Below are 14,481 nucleotides of genomic sequence, written 5' to 3'. Positions count from 1 at the left end.
GTGCCAGTGTACTAGTAGTAGTAGTAGGACTAGGAGGATTGCTTGTGTGCCAATGACAAGAAAAAGCTTCTCAAGCTAATACTCGTATTCCCTGAAGTAACCGTTTTGATGTCACGAACCGGGGGATGATGACATTGTGTCAGTGAAACTGCCTCGTGACAACAAATCATTGCATTTCCATCTTGGGGAAGACTGACTGACAGCAACGCTGTACAGATTGTTCAAATCATCTCATTTCAATTTAGTTGCAGTGAAGTGAAACACTGTGTACACTACATGTATGTTGGTGTGTCTGTGCGTCTTGAGTGTGCACAAACGATCTTATTCCTCGTATTACTAATAGATTATTGTCCCCACCATCACCTGTTCACAGGTCTTTGAGTGGATTGATTTGCATTGAGCATCACATTCGTTGAGAACTTGGTAGTTGTGTGCTCCCATGCATCATTACGGTAATAAGCGTATCCTTGTGCTATCTATTTGTTGCAGGTGTGCTGATCTTCAGAAGCTTGCGGAACTGAGTGCTGCTGAACATTTGCATGGCCATGAGCGATGGTGAAGCTTGCTATTGCACTCTCAGCATGTGCTAGTATTATGCTGACCACTGCACTATGTTACTCTCTTACACTACTACGTGTATGTAAACGTGCGTGTACCCGTCCCCGTACGCATTCGTTTCGTATAATTATTTGTTATCCCTCTTGACTTTACATGTAAATGGGTGGACGTTTGCATGGCTGTTGGAGTTGCGTGTGTATTGTGTCTCTACTCTTTTCTTGGTGTTTTCTTGGCGTTGTATAAGTTTGTGTGTGTGTGTGTGTGTGTGTGTGTGCGCGCGCGCACAATAATTTGAAAACAAATAATTAATCCTGGGCTCTCCCTTATTCTCTTTCGATTCTTGGTTTTTTCTAGGTATTTTCTTGGAGTTGTGTGGGTGTGTGCATGTGTGTATGCGTGCACAATAATTTGGCAACACTACATGATTGAGATATTGTAATTTGCAGCGTCTGCGAAGAGACCACTTGATTTGAGGATGGTGTTTGTAGGGTTTTTCATGTAATGAAGTGGCTGCAGTGGCGCCTCAATACATATTTTTTTATCTTGAGAAGTGAATGATGTAAAGGATTAAAGGGAGAGGCCGTTTTCTGGTTAATATTCACTGCTTACAGCAGATCCTATGTCTATTTTCGAACTCGATAGGGGATGCCTAATTGGCTGGACTTTATACAGGGGTGTTGTCCACATAAGGACTCCTTATAGTTGATTTCAAAGTTTGGACTCCGTACAGTTGATTTTGGACCAATGGACTCTATATAGGGGTGAAGCCAATTGGCTGGACTCTATACAGGGAGTGATGTCCATCGAAACTTTGAGCTCACAGTTGATTCCAAGTTTGGACTCTGTACAGTGGATTTTGGACCAATGGACTCTATATAGGGCTTGGACATCATATAGGGGCTGGACGCTCTACTGAGTCCAACATATATAAGGTGTTGAATGGAAGATCCTTACCACTCCGTCATACATGTACATGTACGGTAAATGTAGTTGATCAGAATTTGCAAAAATTCAGTCGTGTACTTCAACATTGATCGAATTGATGACATCCATGCATGCAGTATGGGGCTTACACTAGGGTGCAGCGGATAATGCTCCAAAACGGCTCTGAAAATGCTCGTATAATGCTAAGAGCCAATGATAAGTTCATAAGAAGAAAGGAGGACCAAAGAGCTACACTGTTGGTCATCGCACGAGCTGATTGTAAAGTAACCGGTGGTGTTAGTGGATATTTTAGCATAGCTTGTAGCTCTCTTGTCCTAAAATGGCATCCACATATTTAGGAAAAGGTCAAAAGTTGCTTACTAGTATATGATATCACAACTCGAAATGAGCGAACTCAAAATGACCGAATTCTTGTGCAGTTCTTGTGCATTCATTGACACAAAAAGAAACCCAAAAATAGGCAGCACTCTACTCTGGCGCAGTCCGACGGTAAAGGCATGCTACCTTTAAAGTGCATAGAAGTACATTGTATGAATGGCTTGTCAGGTACATTCGTGTTTACATATGTTCACTGAGTAAAACATGTCAGCTATCTATGTTAGCGATCTGACAATAAACTTGGAATGAGTCAGTGCCCTTTTAGTTGGCCACATCAAGTGCTAAAATTGGTGTGTGTCTGTCTGTATGTCGGCCTCTCGTACGTCACTATGAGGGGACATGTGACCGTCTTCCTGCAATGTTCCGGACAGGACAGGTGTGTGGGAGTGTGTGTGTGTGTCTGTGTGTTTGAAAGAGAGAGAGAGAGAGTGTGTGTATGTGTGTGTGTGTGAGAGAGAGTGTGTGTGAGTGTGTGAGAGAGAGAGTGTGTGTTTGTGAGAATGTGTAAGTGTGTGTGTGTGTATGTGTGTGTGTGTGTGTGTGTGTGTGTGTGTGTGTGTGTGTGTGTGTGTGTGTGTGTGTGTGTGTGAAAGTGTGTGTGTGTGTGTGTGTGTGTGTGAGAGAGAGTGTGTATGTGTGTGAGTGTGTGTGTGTGTATGTGTGTGCCAGCTAGTTCGGTTGGTAGGTACACTTATGCCTGATCGTGTTGGGTCTGTTGCCAATAGGCTCGGCTGCTTGAAGGTGTAATGTTGTACCTGCCACCTTTGTTGGTTCCAGGGTTCATATACTTTCTATTTGAAGTATACATACCTGTTAACCATGGACTGCTTCTGGCTAGATTAACTCTTGTGTAATCAATGGTGCTAGTGAAGCTTTTATCAGATCCACTCTGATTTAGCCACTCACATTAGTAGCACATATTACCTTCACTGGGGGCAGGGGCAACTGCAGTTGGATCCCGGGACGGATACCTGATGCCGTCAATCCTTTTTCTGCACCTTGTCCTCACCCACTTACTGAGGTGTGGTGAGCCCATAAGTGGGATCATTTTCAAGTCCACCCAGAGTTTTGGGGATTTCAGGGGGTGTCGGCCGTTGGGCGGTTCAATAACCAATTGAGTCATCTTTCCAAGATTCCTTTTGAGTCTCTCTCCCCTCTTCCGGGGGGACTCACGTGACCAGTTCTGGCAGTGAGCAACAAGTACAGTACAGTACAAGTACATGTGTGTGAGTGTGTGTACGAGAGTGTGTGTGAGAGAGAGAGAGAGTGTGTGTGTGTGTGTGTGTGTGTGTGTGTATGTGAGAGTGTGTGAGTGTGTTTGTGTGTGAGAGTGTGTGTGTGTGTGAGAGAGAGAGTGTGTGTGTGTGTGTGTGTGTGTGAGAGAGAGAGAGAGAGAAAGAGAGAGAGAGAGAGAGAGAGAGAGAGAGAGAGAGAAAGAGAGAGAGAGAGAGTAAGAGAGAGAGAGAGAGAGGGAGGAAGAGGGCGTGTGTGTATGTGTGTGTTCCGATGTATCAACAAGCTGACACGTCCCCTGCGTTCCTCTATGTTCACTCTACAATCAGCTGCTACGTGTACAGATAGGCGCACTAGAGGACAGTCCTTCTCGTCTATTTCTTTGCTTGCTGCTAAAATTAGATATGGCATGTTCTCTGTTACTTTCCTTGGCTCTGATCGGTGGAATTCTGTGCCTCTGTTGTGTCGCCAAGCTGATCAACCATCCGCTTTCATTTCGCTCTGCAAAGAGCTCATACGGTTCCCTGTAAAAAGACGGCAACGTCTGCAGGGATTTCCCTAACAAAATAATAAAATACTACTACTACTACTACTGCTACTGCTACTGCTACTGCTACTGCTACTGCTACTGCTACTGCTACTGCTACTGCTACTGCTACTGCTACTGCTACTGCTACTGCTACTCCTACTCCTACTCCTACTTCTACTTCTACTATGCTTTGTGTGTTGATTGACCTGACCAATGCTCTTTACTTTTTCGTCTTTCTGGTTTGCTAATAGACTGCAACGGGTATATATTCGAGAATGGAATTTTTATATATGGCTCGTTTGGCGAAACACGTCGAGCAATTTGTTATGCTGGGTACCAACCCAGGGCTTACTCAGGGGCGATCTGCACGGTCAAGAACGGTATTTATGGTTGGTATATTTTGGACTCTGTCCCGGAGGATAAGCTGTGCATCCGTAAGCATGGTCTGCTGTGGGACTGGTATTTATACTGAAATTTTACCGATTCGAGGTTTTCTATAAACCGGCAGGAGACAGAAGATTCAAGAAACGATTCAAGAAACGTTGTAGGGAATCTACAATTTGAAACTCGGATGAATCTACAATTTTTTTACTAAAAATCGCTAAAAGTTTAGTTTACTTATATATGAAGGAATCAATGGCTGGGTCAGCAAATTATGACTATGGGTGACGATTTCATGTTGTTTTTTAACCCACCATAGTTAGCTATAAAAAATGAAAGGAAAAGGAGAAGAAGAAAAAGAAGAAGATAAGGACGCAAATTGCGGTCTAAAGAAAGCCTTACCTGAATGCAGTTATAGTAGGAAGGCCATTTGTCTCCTGGTTCCGCAAACGCCGCAGTGAGTCGCCATTGCCATGGGTGGAGTGTTGCAATGCAGAAGAGAGCTACCCTGGCTAAGATTCGCCAATGTGAAAACTGGTGTACCCAGCGCGGGCTGGCTTGTTTGGAAGTGACAACTTTGCAAATGACCGCAGATCCTTTTCATGTCCGCGGGCCTGGGCAGGTAATGCTAGTATTGAAGTGTGCGATCTGGAATGAGCATAATGCCAGCCGATCATATTAAGAGAGCATGTATAAGAATACCAAAGTATGTGTGCAAGTGGATCTCTCCGATTTCGCTCAAAATTTGCAGGTAGGTTGCCTTTGGGGTGTGGATCGACTGTGCAAAGCCCTTGAAAAAGTTTCTGAAGGGAACCTTGAAATTTGCATACCCCTCAAAAATGGCCGAAATATCACATTATTTATGGGTCTAGAAACGAGTCACGCCACAGCGTATACGAACAAGCTATGAACAAAACTCCATCAAGCCAACATTGCCTCACCTTAGAAGAGTTCCTGGAGCAGTACCGCTTAGCCACGCCAGCATCCCAGAAGACGAGGTCCATCACCCCCTGACGCCACAAATGATCGTCTTGAAAATAGCCAATTTACAAGCGCTGGCAAAACAGCCAGCTACGTCCTCAATTGGCCAGAACTATACACCGGCAGATAGTAGAACACCTCTTCTAGCGCTGAGGACATGTCCCCCATCTTCCTTTTGGGGTTTTCTTGAAATAAACTTTTTTTTTTTCCACTCGACCATGCTGAAATACGGCCAAAGTCATACCTGCGCAGGAAAGCTCGCCCCTCCACGACGTCTCCTCAGCAATTTCTACTCCAACACTACTCCCAAGGCCGCAGAACAAAGTATAGTGTTGACTCTGACAAGGAAAAGCAGCGGTGATCACTTGTCACTCCAAACGACAAGCTTCTCCTTGCGCCACCAATAATTTTTTGTGCGACTGTTGATGCAAAAGTGACTGAAGGCCTGAGCGCAGTTTTTGAATTTTATTGCAAGATGCACGGTGAGATCGCGTGCTCTGTGACGTAGGATGACGCTTCCTGCATCACGATACGCGGCCAACGATCGTGAAAGTGCCTGGAACGCTACTCGGAACAGACCATGATGGCAGAGGTAAGATGAGCTTCATTTCCTGCTTGAACTGCTGAGTACCCCAACAAACTGTCCTAGGAGTGTTGCAATGGCAGCAAGCCGTTGAAATATGCCCCGTACAGCACGGAGAGTTATTCGTCTTTCACACTTACCTCCTGCAATCCCGAACATAGTCCAACAGTAAAAGTCCCTTGTTTTCATGCCGATGCTCGACAAAAGCGGCTAGCTCGGTCCCTGTGTAGACTGGCACGCGAGTAGCACTGACTGTACGCACTTGTCGCGTGAACTGCATGAGAGATTTCTTGCGTCATAAAGAATGTGATTTCATCATCATTTCACTGGTCTTCGACCTACATGGTCAGGGAAAGTCCCGGTTCGTAGGCCTACAACACTCCCAGCGTGTTCTTGAGCGCAGTAACAACACAAGTGGGATCACTTCCAGACCAACGGGCGTTCAACTAACGTGTTACTTAGCGAGTAACAAGCGCACTTGACGAAGGTGACTCTGAAATCTCGTGAGCCGTGGGCCACGCGACTTGGCATTCTTGCGTCACAAGGCACGTGACTTCACCGTGCATCTTGCAATAAAATTCAAAAACTGCGCCCAGGCCCTCAGTCACTTTTGCATCAACAGTCGTACAAAAAATTATTGGTGGCGCAAGGAGAAGCTTGTCGTTTGGAGTGACAAGTGATCACCGCTGCTTTTCCTTGTCAGAGTCAAAACTACACTTTGTTCTGCGGCCTTGGGAGTAGTGTTGGAGTAGAAATTGCTGAGGAGACGTCGCGACGGGGCGAGCTTTCCTGCGCAGGTATGACTTTGGCCGTATTTCAGCATGGTCGAGTGGAAAAATTCAAAAAAGTTTATTTCAAGAAAACCCGAAAAGGAAGATGGGGGACATGTCCTCAGCGGTAGAAGAGGTGTTCTACTATCTGCCGGTGTATAGTTCTGGCCAATTGAGGACGTACATGTAGCTGGCTGTTTTGCCAGCGCTTGTAAATTGGCTATTTTCAAGACGATCATTTGTGGCGTCAGGGGGTGATGGACCTCGTCTTCTGGGATGCTGGCGTGGCTAAGCGGTACTGCTCCAGGAACTCTTCTAAGGTGAGGCAATGTTGGCTTGATGGAGTTTTGTTCATAGCTTGTTCGTATACGCTGTGGCGTGACTCGTTTCTAGACCCATAAATAATGTGATATTTCGGCCATTTTTGAGGGGTATGCAAATTTCAAGGTTCCCTTCAGAAACTTTTTCAAGGGCTTTGCACAGTCGATCCACACCCCAAAAGGGAACCTACCTGCAAATTTTGAGCGAAATCGGAGAGATCCACTTGCACACATACTTTGGTATTCTCAGACATGCTCTCTTAAATGCTACATTTTTCCCCAAAAGTAGCAGTAAACATGAAGTCAGTTTGGAAGTGTTCGCCGTCTGTACAGTGTGGGGCGGTGGAGCGGTGTTTCCACAGGAAAGTCACCAGTACCGTAGTAATTTTCAATCCCACTCAAACAAATCTGAAGCTTCTCCGTGCATAGGGCGCGTTCGAATTGTCACTCTTTGACTTTCGAGGAGATTCGTTTTTTTCTGAAGAGGTGGTCTTAGTGGCCTCTTCAGAAAAACCAAGCTCCTCGAAACTCCTCGAAACTCCACAACCTCACCCGATGGGAGAGGTGGATTAGTTCCGAAGAGTTTGGAATAGCCACGTAGTACGTGAATATAGTCGATCTGATCGGACGTCATCATCGCCATGACAATTCCACTGAAAAACTCTAAAAAAGATAGAAACCATAGCATTTAAACGGAGCCATGATGCGCTTTTAGCAGGGCACAGAACTGAGGGTGGCTGGGCTCGGAACGGAGATCAGGCGGGAGCTGGTTCCACAGGACTGCGCCGATGAACTGCATGGTCGCTCGACCCGCAGGACCGGGCCAAAATGGTACTCGAATGAGGTGATGTGCTGCTCCCCGAGTGCGGTCACCAGTAACTCTCAGGAAGTAGCTGGTGAAGAGGGAGCTAGCTCGGGAGAACAGACAACGACGGAAAAAGATGAGGAGCTTAATGTTAAACTTGTCCTCCAGGGTGGTGAGGCGGAGCTGTTCAAAGATCCGGCTCGTGTGCGACCACGGTGGCAGACTGAAGAAGCCGCGGACAGCGCACTTCGTTAGACGTGTGAGGGGCTCCATGTTGCACTTGAAGTGACGGATAAAAGGCGTTGGAAGCGTACGACAACCTACCCTGGATCATCGACCTGTAAAACAGGATCTTTGACGCCAGGGTGAGGCTTCGGCGGCTCCGCCACAGCGCACCTACTGACTTCCGCACCTGCTGGATTGTGTGATTGACGTGAGGCTCCCAGGAGGGCTGCCCATCTACCATTACGCCCAGGTACCGCGCTTGTTCCACAACATTCCCACAGAGAATTCGAATGGTATCTTTGTCAGGGGCGGGGCCTCTTGGGGTAATCAACAGAGCTTGCGTTTTCTTTTGGTTCAGCATTAGTCCGCGGTCCTCCAACCACTGCGACAGGCCAGTGATGGCTGTGCTCAGAGACGAGCACACTTGTTCGCAACTGCCCGAGGCTTCAATTGCAATGTTGTCTGCAAATTCCTGGTTTGTGACCTGCTGGGGCAAGCAGCATCAAAGGTTACGGATGTATAGTGTGAACAGGAGGGGGCTGAGGACGGATCCTTGCGGCACCCCTCGACTGCATGCGACGTATTCCGAGCAATTTTTGCCCATAACTACGCGTTGAAGCCGCTCACTCAGGTAACTAGTGCACCATAGCTTGACAGTACCGCCGACCCCAATGTCGGATAGCTCCTGTGCCAAGATGGTGTGTTTGACACAGTCGAAAGCCTTCGACCTATCCACGAATATCACACCTGTGAGTTTGCGCTCATACTTCGCTTTCAGCCAGCGATTGACAGCTAGCACAAGAGCGTCCTCCGTACTGTGGTTCTTCCTGTACGCGAACTGCGAGTCAAGGAGAATACTGTGATCGGTCAGAAAGGATGTAAGCTGAGCTTTGACGATCTTCTCGAGGAGGCGAGAAACGACTGGTAGTAGAGAAATAGGTCGATACGCAGTAGGCTGACAAGGGTCAAGGCCGCACCCTTTGAATAGCGGCGACACATTAGCAATTTTAAACTGATGGGGAACACACCCCTGACATAGCGAAGTATTGAAAATCATGGTGAGCGAGGGAGCCAGTATTGATGCCGAGTTTCTAAGGACAATCATCATGTCCAGTCGCTTTGGACGCGTCAACGGACTGGAGAAGGGCCGTAATGTCCTCCGTAGAAGTGCTGGTAGTCTGCATGGTAAAGGGTTCTTAGGTCATGCAGATAGTGTGTTCAATGAAAAGCAGGGTAGAGATCATTGCAGTACATTATTGTATGCTCAAACTCGTCTTCTTCAAAGTTCTTTCTCAACAACTGATACAGTACATGTAGCAGAAGATGCGAGTGAATCAGCCTTTATCAGGTATCCTGGGGCGGACGAGATAGTGACGGGCAGTCCGCAAAACTCCGCGTACATGTACATTTATGCATGTTACGAAGTCACTGATTTTAGCACCCATGACCAGATGACTGCGCAGGCTATGGAAATTGCTCTAATATTTAAAAAAATTGAGGTATAATTGATGTTAAGTCACGATGGAAGGAGAGGTGGAGCTACGGGAGAGATGAGCTGATTGTTCGGAGGGTGAGGGTGACATCGGTTGCACGAGTATGACCGTCGGATTACGAAGACGGTTCAGTGAACATGATAATTTTCAAAGGTAACTCAAACTAATTATCTTTTTAGCAATGAAAAAATCTTTTTACAAAAGTGGTAAACAAATGAATAGAAGAAGTACATGTAATGTTTTCTCTTTTCCATGTTGATCTCTAGCATGCATGGGCACCTTGGTATGGGGATACTCATGTAACATTTTGTTGTACTCATGCTGGGGCACTTGCAAGTACGAAAAGGCACAATTTTCCGAACTTTAATGCGAGAATCCATGAAAGCATAATTCCATGATTTCGTGAGCATAATCCGCCGGACCCTACCTGTCATCCCCTGTCAATCGTTGTATCCATGAAGCTATGCTTATTCGTGATAGGCGTCCGTCTGTGAATAGAGACTGTGGCTGGAGGCTTCTGGACAAGGTGTGAAACTGTTATTTGTATGATTGTACAGTGTATGTACAATGTACATGTACATGGTATCATGCAGGAATACCTTGTGATACTTATATGGCATTGTTTAGGTGTTATTTATCACTGCTGATCCTTTTAATATAGTAGTTTGTGTGGCAATTTGTTAATTATTACAACGATGGTTCCTGATGAGCGATTTGCGAAACCTTGTTCGATGCAATTTGAAACTCGGATGTTGAGCCATAAATAAATGTGGAAGAGAAAAGGACATATGGATACGAGTTAAGAGTAACTCTCCATCACTGTAACATGATACTATATACAGTCAGAAAGTGCAATAACTAGGCACAAAACTGACAGAGTACTGAAACATTCGACGTCCTGACACCTAGCTTCAACACATCTCCGTAGCGCTAACCGACAGCCTTCCAACTTGGAAGGTTCAAGGTTATGGAAAAGACCAAAGAGGGGAAGGCAAGCGCAACGAAAACGAGCAAAAGCTACAGTCCCAACGGAACAAAGAATGTCGATTGTTACTGGACGATGACGAGACCAGTACGATATTTGACAAAGCGGTCTAACTACAATTCGAAGCAGCAAAGCAGCACACCACCCAACTTGGGTGGGTCATAAATATCAAAGATAAGTAAAGAAAGGGAAGCTTTGCGAAAACGAATTGTACAAGCCGAAAGCCAAACTCCTACAGTACTCCTCATGCATGACATTGTGATGGACTAGTTGACTACAAAACAAGTTGTTTCACACGTTGTTTCAAATTGCACACCTGATGAGCCGTCACGATCCATACGGCGAAACGTACGTCGTGTGAAACAACTTGTTTTGTAGTCAACTAGTCCATCACAATGTCATGCATGAGGAGTACTGTAGGAGTTTGGCTTTCGGCTTGTACAATTCGTTTTCGCAAAGCTTCCCTTTCTTTACTTATCTTTGATATTTATGACCCACCCAAGTTGGGTGGTGTGCTGCTTTGCTGCTTCGAATTGTAGTTAGACCGCTTTGTCAAATATCGTACTGGTCTCGTCATCGTCCAGTAACAATCGACATTCTTTGTTCCGTTGGGACTGTAGCTTTTGCTCGTTTTCGTTGCGCTTGCCTTCCCCTCTTTGGTCTTTTCCATAACCTTGAACCTTCCAAGTTGGAAGGCTGTCGGTTAGCGCTACGGAGATGTGTTGAAGCTAGGTGTCAGGACGTCGAATGTTTCAGTACTCTGTCAGTTTTGTGCCTAGTTATTGCACTTTCTGACTGTATATAGTATCATGTTACAGTGATGGAGAGTTACTCTTAACTCGTATCCATATGTCCTTTTCTCTTGTTCGATGCATTTTTATATTTTTCATCTTTCCTATTATTGTTCTTCACGTTACATTTCCATCAAAATTAATTCTTTGCCCATCACCACTTTCTCTAGAATTTGTTTGTGAAATCTCAATAAACCCTGCTGTCCCTGACATCCAGTTTGGAGGTTGTTGTGAAACCACAAGTTCTCGAGAGTGAAAGGCCTTCTCGCTTGTGACATTGTGTTCGTTTCAATGCAATTGTATCCTGACTCCGCCGTACCGCTGATGATTACGACGTAGTATACGCTACATGGGATTTCGGTCTTTGACCACTTGGTGGTGGGTGTGATCTACTCACCTCCCGCCGTTTAGGCGCTGCATCTGCGCCTTTGATCCTAGAGGGTGGTGGCCTTCCCACGGCGGATGCGGAAACTCGGCTTCCAGCCGAGTCTCACGCGAACCGTAAAAAAAAAAAAAATAATTATACGCTACATGCGCTATGTGCGGTTTGCTGTGTGCGCTGTGTGCGCTGTAGTTGTATGTTGCATGTGTATGCTTTTCTCATATACGCTGTCATTTTCACGCTATAACTACCTGGTGGTTTTAGTGTTAGTTATTCATTCTTTCATTGTTCATTATTATTAGTGGATGGAAGTGAAATATACTGTGAGAGAAATAGTTGTCCTCGTGCCGTGTGGTCGTTCGTTCCTGACACTTTAGAGAACCAGAGGGTTCACAACATTTGGCGACCACGCCAGGATACGAAGCGAGCATGGCACAGGAACTATGGATCATTGAAGCCAGCTTTATCGCTAGCGGAATTCGGTATGGATTTGAAGGCGATAGGTTGAGAGAATACGTGGAGAAGGGGCTCCGACAGAGCGAGGAGTTTGAAGAGCGCAGTGCTAGACGGCAAGAGGGTGCGCTCCGCACAGAGTTTGATGGAAAGCTCAAGAAGATGAACGAGCGCATCGCCAGCAGTAAATATGAGGGAGCGGAGCGAGATTTGCTTGCCTCACGCGAAAGGACGCCGGACAAGGCGTGGTAGACTTTGCTTACAGACAAGCAGCGGTCAGAGGAGTATTCGAAGCCAAGGCCCACTGCGTCGGTGCAGTGCATGGCGACATCGTTCGGAGACGCTCAGAAGCAGCTGGAGTCTCGGCCGAGCGACGTAGAGGTGCAAGATGTAGAGGCGCAAGACGTAGAGGCTCAAGACGTAGAGGCTCAAGACGTAGAAGCGCATGACGTAGAAGCGCAAGACGTAGAAGCGCAAGACGTAGAAGCGCAAGACGTAGAAGCGCAAGACGTAGAAGCGCAAGACGTAGAAGTGCAAGACTTAGAAGCGCAAGGCGTAGAAGCTGAGGAAATGAGAAGGGCGATACATAGCATTTTCGCCGATATATTCATTACACTGACGGTATCCCAACTCCTCAATTACCAGATTTTTGTATGCCTCGATCTATTTCCTTAGCCTATCCTCGATTAACTGCTCCCTCTTCATAAAGTTTTCATTTCATTCTTCTTGCAGGAGATCCCCTCGACAGGCCCAAAGCCTTTGGGAAATCCTTAAATATAATAAAATACAAAATACAATACTGGTTAGCACGGAAGAAGTAAGCGGCGAGACTGTGTGGAACACAGAGATCCGATTTGTGTCCTCAAGTTCCGCGCCCGCCCTGGGTCGAAGCATTGTACCTGTGACCTTGTCGTGTGTGACAGCCCACATCTGCGAGCTTGGTGAATCGGTTGTGTGTTGTCTGGTCCAGCGTCCGCCCCATGTCGAAGTGGATCGGTGACAGTGTCGTGTGCGACAGCCCACAGCGGCAAGCTTCGCGAAATCGAGTTGGCCGAAGTTGTGGGCATTAGTGATATTCTACCATGGCCACCACCGCAGCAGCAGATGACGCGTAGTAAGCCCCAAATCGTTTGACTTGTGAGTTGAAGTTAGTCGATGGAAAAGAAATATACTGTTGAGAATAAAAGAATAAATAGTTGTCCTCGTGCCGTGTGGGGTCATTCGTTCCTGACACTTTAGAGAACCAGAGGGTTCACAACATTTGGCGACCACGCCAGGATCCTGGCGTGGTCGCCAAATGTTGTGAACCCTCTAAGATTCTCTAAATTGTCAGGATCGTACGACCACACGGCACGAGGAAAACTCTTTTCCTTTACACAGTATATTTCACTTCATCGAATAATTAACAATGAACACTAATAACACCAGCTATTTATAGCGTGCAAAACAGCGTACATGCAAAACATACGCATATAAAACGGGACATAACAGCGTATACAGTAAAAACGCACACAGCGCATATAGCGTATGCCATGCAGCAACATCAGCGGTACGGCGGAGTCGAAATACAACATTGCAACGAATACAATGCCATAAGCGCGAAGGCCTTTCCCACTTGAGAACTGGTGGTTTGCAGCAAGCTGATTCTGTTTATTGCCATCCTATAATGTAAACAGGTAAATTTTAATTTTATTCGCAGTGAACAGACCGTTTTGGAGTTTTGCAGAGAAATGAAGTTCGCTAAATGTGTAAGTGGCTGCGTTGGAGTTTCCAAACAACTAGAAAAGCATCGTACATCCTATTATAATAATATTACCGGAGGGTGTACCTAGTGTGCTTACAGTGCTCAACACCGCGGAGGCAGAGGGTAATACAGAACCGAACAACAAGGACAATCAAGGCTTGCTTGCTGCGACTTCAAGTTTCATGCTCTCGCAATCATCAGGCAATAGCATGATTGCGAGAGCATGAAACTTGAAGTCGCAGCAAACAAGCCCTGATTGTCCTTGTTGTAATATGTTTATTATAAATACATGCATAATACAATGGATTCAAGCGTCGAGCTGATATAGTGGATGATTGTCTCTGAACAGGCATAATGGAGCAATGGCTGCATAACATAGCAGTAATACTCCAATCTCAGGATTACTTGTGACATGTTACCCATCTACGAAAACCTACACAACATGCACAAGGCTGTGTAACCCCAGCAGTTTTTCGGCGCTTGCTGCTGGTGAATTTCTGGCACCTTAAAAGAGGGTATTTTCTGGGGTTCGCTGAGTGAATCGAGCAAGATCAAGTCTGCTCCACAGTCTGTACCACTTTCCAAGATATAAGCATTTTCTTGACGGCAGATTGCTTTATTAAAAGCAATCGGCCGTCAGGAAAATGCTTATATATTCGTAAAATCATTTTGATGACTATAGTGATGATCATGTTCATAGTTGAAATTCTCGATTTCGTTTTCCTTTTACAGCAAACTCAGAAAACACCCTTCTTGGTAAATATCAAATTTACAGAAATGGTAAGTTCAGTGTGCAAGTCTGTCGTTATTTTCATTGTGCTTTGCTGGACTGCCTCCGTGTCGTGAACTCACGAAGTACGATGGCACAATTCAGTTCATGTGCGTATCAGCCGATACATCCTTTTGGCTGGTCGGCAGTTGCTCC

General features: G+C 45.9%; 1 long non-coding RNA gene across 1 annotated transcript in view; it reads left to right on the top strand.

Moving 5' to 3' along the window:
• Positions 1-14,337, top strand: part of LOC135812453 (uncharacterized) — a 19,241-nt gene extending 4,904 nt beyond the window's left edge. Inside the window, exons 2-3 of the long non-coding RNA XR_010552807.1 lie at positions 3,895-4,077; positions 14,289-14,337. This is a non-coding gene — a long non-coding RNA (uncharacterized LOC135812453). The remainder of the gene's footprint in view (positions 1-3,894; positions 4,078-14,288) is intronic.
• Positions 14,338-14,481: the final 144 nt, after the last annotated feature.

This window comes from Sycon ciliatum, chromosome 3, assembly GCF_964019385.1.
Source record: "Sycon ciliatum chromosome 3, ocSycCili1.1, whole genome shotgun sequence".
Lineage (NCBI taxonomy): Eukaryota > Metazoa > Porifera > Calcarea > Leucosolenida > Sycettidae > Sycon > Sycon ciliatum.
This window is presented reverse-complemented; position numbering and strand designations above follow the sequence as displayed.